The 12,979-nt window shown below is 44.2% G+C and overlaps 1 pseudogene; it reads right to left on the bottom strand.

Moving 5' to 3' along the window:
• Positions 1 to 8,992: 8,992 nt before the first annotated feature.
• On the bottom strand, positions 8,993 to 9,895 carry LOC133755286 (calcium release-activated calcium channel protein 1-like; annotated as a pseudogene).
• Positions 9,896 to 12,979: the final 3,084 nt, after the last annotated feature.

Below are 12,979 nucleotides of genomic sequence, written 5' to 3'. Positions count from 1 at the left end.
ATCCTCTGCCTGTGGCACTGGCACACTGGATTCTAGTCCCAGTCGGAGCACCAGATTCTGTCCCCGGTTGCTCCTCTTCCAGTCCTGCTCTCTGCTGTGGCCCTAGAGTGCAGTGGAGGATGGCCCAAGTACTTGGGCCCTGCACCCCATGGGAGACCAGGAGAAGCACCTGGCTCCTGGCTTCGGATCAGTGTGGTGCGCCGGCCACAGCACACTGGCCGCAGTGGCCACTGGGGGATGAACCAACGGAAAAAAGGAAGACCTTTCTCTCTGTCTCTCTCTCTCTCTCACTGTCCACTCTGCCTATCAAAAAAAAAAAAAAAAAGAGGAGCAGCCGGGACTAGAACTGGCACCTGAATGGGATGCTGGCACTTCAGGCCAGGGCGTTAACCCACTGAGCCACAGCACTGGCCTCTCATATTCTACTTTTTAAAAAAAAAAGATTTACTTAATTGAAAGACAGAGTTACAGAGATAGGTAGAGCCAGAGAGCGATCTTCCATCCACTGGTTCACTCCCCAAATGACCACAATGACCAGAGCTGAGCCAGTCTGAAGCCAGGAGCCACAAGGTTCTTCCAGATCTCCCACACAGGTGCAGGGGCCCAAGGACTTGGGCCATCTTCTACTGCTTTCCCAGGCCATAACAGAGAGCTGGGTCAGAAGTGGAGTAGCCAGGATTCGAAGAGGCACCCATATGACATTGCCAACACTGCAGGTGGGGCTTTAAACCACTGCACTACAGCACTGGCCTCTCTGACTACTTTAAATACTTCATATGTTGGAATCTTACAGTATTTGTCCTTGGAGACTGATGTTTGTGGTTAATTTCACTTAGAAAAATAACCTTACTGTTCATCCATGTCACAGGATTTTCTTTTCTCTGTGCCTGGATAACTTTCCACTGTGAGTGCAGGCCACACTACAAGTCTTGGCTACAGTGAATTATGCTGTGGCAAACAGTGCTAATACTTTATTTATATTGAACTTTCAATACCTTTAGATATATAATCAGAACTGAGATTATCAGATCATATAAAAATTTTATTTTCAATGTAATGAAGAACATTCTACCATTTTCTGTGGTGGTTGCATCATTTTACATTACCACCGACACTGTACATGTACCTGAAAATCTTTATATCCTCATCAGATTATGCACCTGGGTTTTTTTTGTTTATTTGTTTTTAAAGAACAGGAGCAGGAGGTAGTATTGGCCATTACCAGGCCATGGTTATGAAGATCTCTCTCCACTTGCACTCAAGGTGAATCAGCATTGGGCTTCATTGTCAATGTGGTGAAATTGCCCATCACCCAGGGAGAAATGTATGACTCTGTTAAGTACATTTTCAACTTCCTGCAGTGGTTCTAAAGCCAGGTCTGGAGGTATCATAACCCCATCTGGCTATCAATAGTTTCTGTTCCAGGTAACTTTCTGTTAACAAGGTCAAGCACAGATTTCTGTCTGAACATTTCTCTAGCTTAGGATTCACATAAAAGATGAATGCCAGCACATTTCTCTTCCCATTCTGCCTGCCATGACCTAGAGTGTAGATCTAACAGGCTGACCCAGATTTTAACTCTTCCAATAAATTGTTCCTAGATGGGACAGGACAGCCTACATGAGGCTCCCAAAAATACCCACAAAAGGGGAAGTAGTGTTGCAATGCTCAAGTGGGATCAGAGTGGTGACCTTGCCTAGAGTTTCCTTCTTAGGGACAACCCATGTCACCATGGGATCCTTCCTGCCCAAATGCCCGAGGTATCAATAGCAAGAGCTGAGCCAATATCTCAGTTATAAAGTATTCACATCCAGGGTTTCTTGAGGCTGGGCCCCTGGAAAGTCAGGACAGAGCAGCAGAACAGATGGCTTTTCCCAGTGGGGCTTCAGCAAAGAAAGCTTAGACACCCTGAGTTCGAGGTTCTATTGTAGACTTTCATCAAGAAATTGATTTCATTTCTTGGATCCTCTTTCATGGGATTCCTCAGCAGAAAAGACCTCTCCAAAGTCTCATCCTCCATCTGCCTCATGCCATGTCCATAATCACACACATGTATGCCACATAGCCCAATCTGAAAACCCCAGGGAGTGCCTGGGTACAATCAGGACCCAGCTTTGCAGAGGCAATCTGAGTTCCAAGTGGGTTCCCTATAGCCTCTCAGTTATGTGACCCTGAAATATCAGCATACCTCCTAAAGACTCTGTAGCCTGAGCAATGGCAAGAAGAATGGCAGTTACTGGGAGTTGGTGGTGGTGGAATTGTAATAACGTTCATTCAATGTGTAGAGAGTTTCAGTGTCATAAGGAAAAACAGTTCTGAATATTGGGCCCACAGCAATGTGCATATATTCAACACTACTCAACCATACCTTAGAAATGCTTAAGATGATAAAATTCATCAGCTATATTTTTTTGTCAGGACTACAATTACAGTACATTTTAAAAGTGGTCAAATAGGGGCTAGACCTGTGGCACAACAGGTTAAAGCCCTGGCCTGTAATGTCAGCATCCAACAAGGGTGCTGGTTCAAGTCCTGGGGGCTCCACTTCCCATCCAACTCTCTGCTAATATGCCTGGGAAAGCAGAGGAAGATGGTCCAAATACTTGGGCCCCTGCACCCACATGGGGGACCTGGAAGAAACTCCTGGCTCCTGGATTCAGATTGGCTCAGTTCAGCCCATTGTGGACATTTGGGGAGTGAACCAGCAGATGAAGATCTCTGTGTCTACCTGTCTTTCTCTAACTCTGCCTTTCAAATAAACAACACAGATCTTTAAAAAAAAGTTGATGTGAAAAGAAGTAGCCAAATACACATCTCATAAAAGTTAATATGTTATGAGAGCGGCAAGATGGCGGAATAGGCAGGGAGCACACTATTAGTCCAGGGGAGAGACAGTTTAATATAAGTGGAGATACTGCAGGGTCAAGGAAGAGTAGGGGATGAATCAGCAGAGGAAACGCTTCCAGAACTAGTGATTCACAGTGGACCTGCGTGGAGAGCGTGGGAGTCCAAGTTCGGGACACCAGTGGCAGACTCAACACACCAGCGCTGGAACGCGAGGTGAGCCGAACCTCAATAGCTCGAGACACCAGTGGGCAAGCAGAAAGAGGAGGCTAGAGGGAACGAGGCTTGAAACTCTGTGGGGAAAAATTCACCAGGCTAACTAGAAGAGAGAGAGGAAAAAAATAAAAAAAAAGTGACCGATACGGACACAAGTTTCTCTCTCTCCGCTCACCCCTCAAAGGCAAGCAAGACAGAGCAGGTGCCATTTTGGACATACGTCATAAGCAGGGCGACCTCAGGTCGGCACCAGCCCTGAGCCTAGCAGAAAAACCTGACTGTGGGGGGAGGGGTGAAATAACAGGAGATTAGCATCTAACTTGGCAACCCAGTGGGAGACTGCAGGAGAATTGGAGCCCACACTGAGGGCAGCAGCGATTCCCTGAGTGTTCCTTGGGAAAGAGCTTCCAATCTCTGGCTCCTGTGGGTATATCATTTGCCTGCTAACTACCTCCAATTACGTTCAGCTGTGCGGAATTACTTCCCTTTTGAATAAAAAAAAAGAAAGAGAGATTTACCACACCTAACCTGGGAGTGTCATATTTTGACACACCCTCAACCCTGAGGAACCAAACACAGCTCTCAGTCCACACTCATCTCAAGCCTCTAAGGCTCCACTGAAAGCAGACACTCCACTTAATATAGAGCCATAGTGTAACAAGAAAAAACACCACAGTGAAGAAACCAAATATCTCCAACATGCCAAACAACAAACGCAAAAACCAAGCTAACAAGAACAAGGAAGACACTATGACGCCCCCAAATGAAAAAGACACCCCAATTCAAGATTATGAAGATAATGAGATTGAAGAAATGCAAGAAGCAGATCTCAAAAAATTGATAAGAACATTAAGAAGTTCTCAAAAACAAATTCTTGAACTACAGAAATCCTTAATGGACAAGATAGAAAATCTCTCTTGTGAAAATGAAATATTAAGGAGGAATCAAAATGAAATGAAACAACTAGTGGAACAAAAAACGGTGATAGTGACGAGAAATCATAATGAAATGAAGAATTCAATAGATCAAATGACAAACACATTAGAGAGCCTTAACAACAGAATGGGTGAAGCAGAGAGAGAATATCAGAATTAGAAGACAGAGAACAGGAAAGGAAACAGGCAAACCAAAGAAAAGAAGAAGAAATTAGAAATCTAAAAAATATTGTCGGGAATCTACAGGATTCTATTAAAAAACCCAACATTCGGGTTCTAGGAGTTCCTGAAGGCATGGAGAGGGAGAAAGGATTAGAAGGCCTTTTCAGTGAGATACTAGCAGAAAATTTCCCAGGTTTGGAGAAGGACAGAGGCATCTTAGTACAGGAAGCTTATAGAACCCCTAATAAACATGACCAAAAGAGATCCTCACCACGACATGTTGTAATCAAACTCACCACAGTGAAACACAAAGAAAAGATCCTAAAAGGTGCAAGAGAGAAACGTCAGATTACTCTTAGAGGATCTCCAATTAGACTCACAGCTGATTTCTCATCAGAAACCCTACAAGCTAGAAGGGAATGGCGAGACATAGCCCAGGTACTAAGAGAGAAAAACTGCCAGCCCAGAATACTATATCCAGCAAAGCTCTCTTTTTGAATGAAGGTGAATTTAAGACGTTTCACAGCAAACAGAAACTGAAAGAATTTGTTGCCACTCATCCTGCCCTGCAAAAGATGCTTAAAGATGTGTTACACACAGAAACACAGAAACATGGTCACCAATATGAAAGAAGGTAAAGGAAGGAAACCTCACAGCAAAAGATCACAGGAAGCTCAATTTCTCTTTAACATAGAATTAAACTCTGATGCTCTGTTAAAGCAATGTGTTAAAGTAATCTATTATGTTCTCTTGATGTCTGTTAAATTCTAATTGTTCAAAAACAGCTGCATTTTTATAAAGAGCTATGGGTTATTTAAATATGTGCTTATTTTCAAAGATTTGAATAATCACCTTGTAACAATGATCAAATTTGGTCTATGTTATGTCATGATTTTAAGGAATCTTATTTCAACCAGATATTTTGGATTTTGAGCCTTCTTGGCATTCTTGAGAGGCATTCAAAAAATCAAAGTTTCAAACAATCTGGTCTCTAAAATTTCCAGTAAATCTTGGACTTTGGTCTTTCCAGGTTGGGCCCAACTGAAAAAATCGAAGGACCTATGTCTCTCATCTTATAGAGACACCAACTAATCAGTCTATTTGGATTATATTAGAAGGACTGTCAAGATGTGATGTGGTACCAGACTTTAAGTTTCTATAATGGAAAATGCTATTAATACAAATGTTTGAGAATTAAAAAGTCTAATGATCTTGTGTTACTAGACATGATAGTTATCTTAATGAGAAAGCCCCAGAAGCCTAAAGGGTTAAATACTTGTAAAATCCTACAGGTGCTTTCAAAAATACTGTGAAGTAAGCAAGTGCCTCTTGTTGGTTGATGAGTTTATAATTTTAAACATGGCGACTTAAAGTCTTTTGTCATCCATAGTTTTATATATGATGTGCTGCTCATAAAACTAAAGCGTTGTTGGTTCTGTGTTTAGCTGTCCTCCTATAGGTTCATATGGACTTTTTCCAGCCACTTTTATTGTATTCAGTTTGGGGATGGCTCTGTAACCAGATGAAACCAATAATGTATTAACAGTACCAACTGAGAGAAAGTATGGTTAACTGAGGTTACTAAAAACAAAAAGCAATTCAAATCAATTGGCAATCTACAAAAAGAGTTAAAGATTTTAAAAGCTATTATTAAAATTGCTATATTGGTCTACTATGCTATGTTATATGTGTGTACATATTGTATGTCCACATGGGGAAATTTTATTAAGAGTTTTATTTTAAATGGCTTATAGCTAAGATTGTCCATAAATTTAAGCTGCTAAAATCAATCAAAGATACATTTTAATTTGTGTGACCTGAATCTGTGTATCATGTTTTAAACTTGTTGGTAGAAAGAAACTAAAAACATTTTAGATGGTTGTGCTTAAGTTTATTGGCTAAACAAACTACACCATGTTAGATATTTAAGAGGTGTTTTCAAATACATGATTCTTAAAATTTATAGAAGGCATTGGACCTTCTGGTAAATGTTTTCTTAAGTTGTTATCTAATGGTTGAAACTGTTTGCTAAGTATTCATGTGATATTGCTATTGTCAGCAAGTGATCGAGGACTTGCTCCCTCATTTCTCTATTCTAAGCCCAACTTGTTCTTTCATTTCAGTATTCTCCTCAAGGTAGGAAACTAATTCTATTATGAAGGAATCTGTAGGATGCACAATTTAATCTTTAGACCTTATAAAAGAGATGGCTAACATTTCTCTGTAATAGCATAGCCAAAATAAGAACTTAAATAATAATCTCACAGCTAGATTCTCTTCGCCATCAGCGAAGTATACAGTAAGTAGAAACAACCTCCCTTTCAGACCAAAGGGAAAGAAAGTTTTAAAGTGAGAATATAATTTTCCTCATGGGCATTGTCTACCTTAGAAAATCTACAGAACATGCCTGTGACTATAGACTTGTAGTTCAGGCCACCGAAGATTAGAGATGGGACTTGGGCACTCCCTTGACTTGCATCCTCTGGTCTGCTTTAACACAAACCAGGAGGCAAAGAAAGCTCGGCATCAGAAGCAATGGGTGGCAGGCCTATTAATGGCTGATCTGCACAGTGATCTGCCCTCAAGGAGACCCAACAGGCCAGTCCACTGCAGTGGCTTTCAATGTGGTAAGCCTGGGCTTCAGCAGAAGTCAGCTTATGAAGAGCCCTGGTAGCTCTGCCAAGAGTTGGATCACTGGAAATGGACCTGCCCTGGAGTCGAAGGATGCCCAGGTCAGAGCCACAGATCTTATTGGCTCTAAGCTGAAAAGCCCTTCACTCAGCCCAACTTCCAAAGTGACCACTGCAGCTGAGGATATGGTCAAGTAGGGTCAGCAACATTGCAGGCAGAACTGTAAATTTCTTGTTAGAGATGCCCCCTGCCTTTACCTGGCCAGCTCTCCTCCCAGGCCAGCCAAGTAATGAAAGTCAACAGAGTGCCTTCCCCTAGGAGGTTCACACCTCCCTTAGGATGCACTCCATGTGAAGAGATAGATAGGTCTGGGACTCTTAACTTACAAGGCCTAAAGCCCACCAGATTATTATCAAGCCCCTTCTATCAGGTTCTATTTGCCTCTCAATCAGAAAAATTACTTGTAGCTTAGACAGCACCTTTCTTAGCTCCTCTAATAATGACTCTGTCCTTTGTTCTGGGCCCTGTCTAGTGCACTTGGGCCTCATTCCTTTGTAATCATAACCTCTACTCTACCACCAATGGCTCTACTCCCAGCCTGTGTGTACTGATGGTCCTCTTCCCCACTTAATGCTGTATAATTGTTCAAACCTGGTAAATGCCACTCTTAGGATCATTGGTTACTATCTTCACTCTGTCTTTTATGACCTTGTCTAAATATGATCAGAGTTGGCAAACTTGGAAGGCTTCCATAGCCTTGGCAACTCATGACGACAGCCTAGGATGGTTACTGGCGCCATAAACTAGAGTGTCAATTTGTTGGGTCAACAACAGGAGCCACTGTGCACTTGCTCCTCATGTGGGATCTCTGTCCTTAATGTGCTGTACATTGTGATTTAATGCTATAACTAGTACTCCAAAAGTATGTTTCACTTTGTGTTTCTATGTGGGTGCAAACTGTTGAAATCTTTATACTAAATTGATCTTCTGTATATAAAGAGAATTGAAAATGAATCTTGATGCAAATGGAAGGGGAGAGGGAGCGGGAGAGGGGAGGGTTGTGGGTGGGAGGGAAGTTATGGGAGGGGGAAGCCATTGTAATCAATAAGCTTTACACTGGCAATTTATATTCATTAAATAAAAGTTAAAAAAAAAGTTAATATGTTATGTTTTCTCAGAAGTGCAGTTAATACTTACTAATTTAGTACAGTATCTTATATTTGCCCATTTTCATAACAATAACATTCCTGATTCCATTTTGCCGAGTTGCTATGCCATTTTTTTTGAAATAGGAATCAGATGCCATCCTCTCTCACTGAAGACACTGATGACAGAGTGCAGAAGCCATGTTCAAGGTGGGTGTGGCCTGGGTTTCCTCCCTCCTGGCTGTGTTTGAGGGAGACATAATTTGGTCACCCCTGGGCATCTTACACTAAGTGGAAGCAGGTGTGCCTTGTGCTGAACAGAGAGACAGTGTGTCCACAGCCAGGGCTAGATCCTGGGGCCTGTGCATTCCCTCATAAAATGTGCACACTTGAGCCCCAACTCCTCATGCACCAACAATGCCACAGCAGGAAGAACAAGCATGACCCTTGCCCCTGCAGCAGGAGCTAGTTCTAACCTCACTTACCACTTGCACTGATAGGTGGGATGGATCACTCCCTGAAGAAATCATTGGATGATGCTCTCAGTAGAAGACATGGATTTTGGCCAGGGAAAAGCATCAGAGTTTGAGGATCATGCAAGTCCAATCCCATTTCTACATAACAAAATGTTTTTTCTATTGTGTTTCTTTGGAGTAGAAGTTTTCTATTTTTTTTTAATTCACCATTTCTTTTTTCCCTTGTGAGTATATTTATGTGTCCACACTTGCACCCACTCACTGCACAACAGGGAGGGAAGTCAAGACGGAAAGGACAGGAAGCATCCAGGAGGCACTGGCATGGGGGAGGAGAAGGGACAAAGAGGGTGTCTGTCCCCACCCGGGCCCCCACCACCTCCTAACCAGGAGGTTGACCTGGAGCTGCAAGAACAGGAAGTGCTCACTCTGACTTGGAGGAAAGTTTCAAAGTGCAGTAATCTCCTTTACAAAAAGCCTCTTCCCTCCGCACTCTGCCCCTCGATGAAGCCCAGCTCCCTGCACAGGCTGTCCTTGAGGCTTTGGCAGGACAAGGTCATGGGGAAGGGCTCTGGACCACAAGGGCTTAGGCATAGTGGCTGCCGGGCATCAGGGAGTGGTCCCCTCTGTGGTCCATCTGGTCCTGCAAGTGGGCAAGCTCAGCCAGCTCACTGAGCTCCTGGAACTGTCGGTCTGTCTTGTGGCTGACCAGTGAGTGGTAAAAGTAGACAGCAAAGACGATGAAGACCAGGCCAAAGGGCACCATGATGGTGGTGGATGCAATGGCTGCTGCCTGGCCCAGGCTGATACCACTCTCGCTGCTGTTGTTGGAGGCCGCACCACCAGCTTGGGGCTTGCTGGTAGGGCTTGGCTGCCCCCGGCTGCTTCTTGAGGGGCAAGAACTTTACCGAGCAGAGCAGCACGACATCGGCCAGTAAAAGCAGTGTGCTGATGATGGTGGACAAGGCCCAGGCCAGCTGTATGTGGCGATGCATGCGCTCGTGGAGCGACTCCTTGACGGAGTTGAGGTTGTCGACGTTGCTGACAGCCTCGATGTTGGGCAGGATGCAGGTGCTGATCATGAGTGCAAACAGGTGCACGGCCACCAGCACCGTGGTGCAGGCACTGAAGGTGATGAGCAGCCCCGGTGGATAGTCGTGATCAGTGTCCAGCTGCACCTCCACCATGGCCACCATGGCTAAGCCAGACAGCAGAGCCGAGGTCCGGCTGGAGGCTTTGAGCTTGGCACTGCTCAAGTAGAGCTTACGCCAGGACAGCGCCTGCATCGAGTGTTCGAGGCTCATCACCTCGGAGTAACCCTGGCCGATCAAGTCCGGGTAGCTGACTGCTGGCAGCAGCGGCGGTGGGGACCCTGGGGACTCCCCATCCCCACTGCGGCAGTTCTGGCAGCTGCCGCTAGTGGTACTGCCGCTGCTGAGGGGAAGCTCGGGATTGTTGCTGCTCTGGGGCAGGCGGGCTCCGGATGCATGGAGCACGCTGCAAAGGCGTGGGCCTGCTCGGGAGCCTGGAAGGCAGTGGCCCCCGACCCCCACGAGGGCCCGGCCCTTATTCACCATTTTCTACATCTTGAAAATTTATTGATTCTTCTTCATTGTTCTATGTGTTTTTTGAATTCCTTATTCTGTTCCCATATTATTATTGATATTCTTGAGTGTTCCTCTGTGTACTTTTCCAGGTTGAACAACATGTATACCCAACCTCAGAACACTAGAAAATATAAGCAAATGTTGAGAACTCTGAAGGGATAAACAGCAATAGAACAAACGTAGCACATCAGTACTTCACTTTCAAGAGTGGTAGATTTGAACAACACTGTAAATCAAGTTTTCCTAACAGTTACACAGAGAGCATTCTACCTGACAGCAGCAGAACATGTGTTCTTAACAGCTGTCAAAAATTCTCCAGGTGGGATCATCAGTTAATTCAGAAAATATGCGTCAACAATTTTTAGAAAATTGGATTCATATCATTGTCTTTCATAACTCTAATAGAATAAAAATAAAAATCAACTCCAGAAAAATGGGAAAAGTCACACATATGTGGATGTCAATCTACACTGTGTCAAACAGCCATTGGCTTGAAGAGAAAATCAAAAAGGAAATCAGAAAATATTTCAGTGGGTACATTTTGAGTTTTGAGCTGGGATCCATAGCCACAATCACAATCCTCAAGTCCAGGCTTGGTACAAAGAGAAACCAGGTGGACATGGAAGGTCACCAGTAAAAAAGCTCTCTGAACATTGAGAACCATGGGGATCTTTAAACAGAGCAGACAGAAGTCTTCTTACTGCCCACAACAAATTAAGGAGACCAGGATGCTGATGCTTATGACCGAGTTCAAAGGCAGATTGCAAATTCATATATATTTTATATACAATATAAATATTTCATAGTTGTCTAGGCTTTATTTTATAAACGGACTGATTATACATGAGCTCCTTCATTAACATTTAGTAAATAGTTCAGTTTGTTCATTCAACAAATGATCTTCACATGTCAGGCATTAGACACTATTCTAAGTATTTGGGATGGAGCAGCAAAAGACACACAATCAGGAATGCTGCTTTTTAATGGGTCACACACTAGATATGAGAAAATGAATGAAAACTCACACTGATGCTGTCATAAGTGCTATAAAAATGTCAATGTGGACAGAGAAAGAACTGGGATATAAAGAAGCTGCTTTGAGTACTCTGAACAACAATCAATCCATTTCCTCCTAAAGTGTAATATCCCCCAGAATCTTGATCCTGAAGGGAGATATTTTAGAGATTTATTTATTTTGTTGAAAGGCAGAGTGAAAGGAAAGATGATACACACACATAGGTGGTAGCTTTGGGATCTGCAAGGGGGGGGAGGCCTACACTTCTGGGAATGGAGAATCCCTACCCGCACTTTCAAGGAAGAAAAGTCCTTGTCAAGGTCCCTGCTGGTGCCTAAAGGTCAACCAATGAGGATCAGACCCCCCTCAACCTTTAACCCCCATGCCCTGAATCTATAAAAAGAGCCCTCTCAATCTCTGATGTGCGACTTCCCTGGCCCCCACTCTGTTGCTCTGTTGGGGCCTTGGAACCTCTCCTGGGAGCGGAACCCCAATAAAAGCCTGTGAATTAATCAATTCATCTGCCTGGGAAGATTTGTTATGTGCCAGACACCTTTCAATAAGGGAGGAATAGAGAGAGAGAGAGAGAGAGAGAGAGATTTCCATTCACTGGTTCCCTCCCCTAAATGGCTGCAACAGTTGGGCCTGGGCCAGACTGAAGCCAGGAGTCAGGAACCCCATCTGAGTATTTCATGTGGGTGGCAAGGAGTCAAGCAATCAGGACATTATCTGCTAATTCCTAGGCACAGGTTAGGAGATTGGATCAGAAAGAACACTGCTAGGATTCAAGTTGACACTCTGATAGGAGATGCAGGCATCATAAGTGATAATTTAATGTGCCATACTGCAATGCCAGTCCCAGCAAATGAGTTTTATGTTCATATTCTTGATGTTTCCTATTCCATATTTGCATTGGAACCTGTGAGCTAAACTGCAGTGGAAGGTGAAGGAAAGTCTATTTTCCTGAGAACAAATGTAGGTTTCAGTCAGATTTGTTCTTGGAGGATATTTAACCCATATCAGGTTGTTTCTTTGCACTGGAACCTGTGAACTAAACTGCAGTGGAAGTTGGAGAGGTCCCCTGCTGAGAGGCCTGGTCTGGCTCCGTGGTCAACTCTGGCAGTAGGCTGATAAGGACTCCAGCCAAGGTGGTGTAGCAACATCTCAGCTGGAGTTTTGATCCCATAGTCACCTTGTGTCACTTAGCAAGGGGGCTAGTGAGCTGGCACTTCAGCTCCAAGTGTGAGGAGATCCAGAGGTTCACAAGCACTGGGCCCATGCACACATACACACTCACACACAGACAGTGGGGTTACAGCTCAGGGACAGTTCTGCAAGTTAGCTTGTGCTGCTACCTGCTCCATGCAGAGTAGCGGACTGCCTCTTCAGCTCCAGGTGTGTGGAGATGCAGAGGTTCACACACACCAGGCCATGATCCCTGAGAGGATGGAGAGTGGTGAAAGGGCTCCCCTTTTTATCCTCATTTTCTGGCAGTCCTCCAGCTTGCCATCCTCTGATTTGTCCAATCAATGCTGTTTCCTCCTCGTGTTATGCCCAGTTCAGTTGTCCCCAAAGACCACCAAGGAGCCGATACCACTGTAAAGCACATGAGAGTTTTATTGCAGGTCTGGGCCTAGACTCTCAGTCAACACCAACCCAGCAGGTCTGAATTGAGAGCCCTGACCCTTCAGTTAACAGGGTTTTTATAGGGTTTTCAGAGACATTCTATACATCATGGTACCATTTAGCCAATCATCTCATCCCATGGGAAATTCAAAGGACATCTCCTAGAATTGATTAGTGCATTCAGTGGCGGGAACGGACCTGCTAAAGGTGGTTGGATGGCTTTGGGGTTGATGCCTTTTGAATTGATTGGCTGAAGCATAGGGTCTGAGCTGCTGGGGTGTACGTGCCAAACTGCAGGGTCTCGGGAAGCTATCAGTCACCTTAT

The sequence above is a fragment of the Lepus europaeus genome, unplaced genomic scaffold (genome assembly GCF_033115175.1).
Source record: "Lepus europaeus isolate LE1 unplaced genomic scaffold, mLepTim1.pri SCAFFOLD_3_1, whole genome shotgun sequence".
NCBI lineage: Eukaryota > Metazoa > Chordata > Mammalia > Lagomorpha > Leporidae > Lepus > Lepus europaeus.
This window is presented reverse-complemented; position numbering and strand designations above follow the sequence as displayed.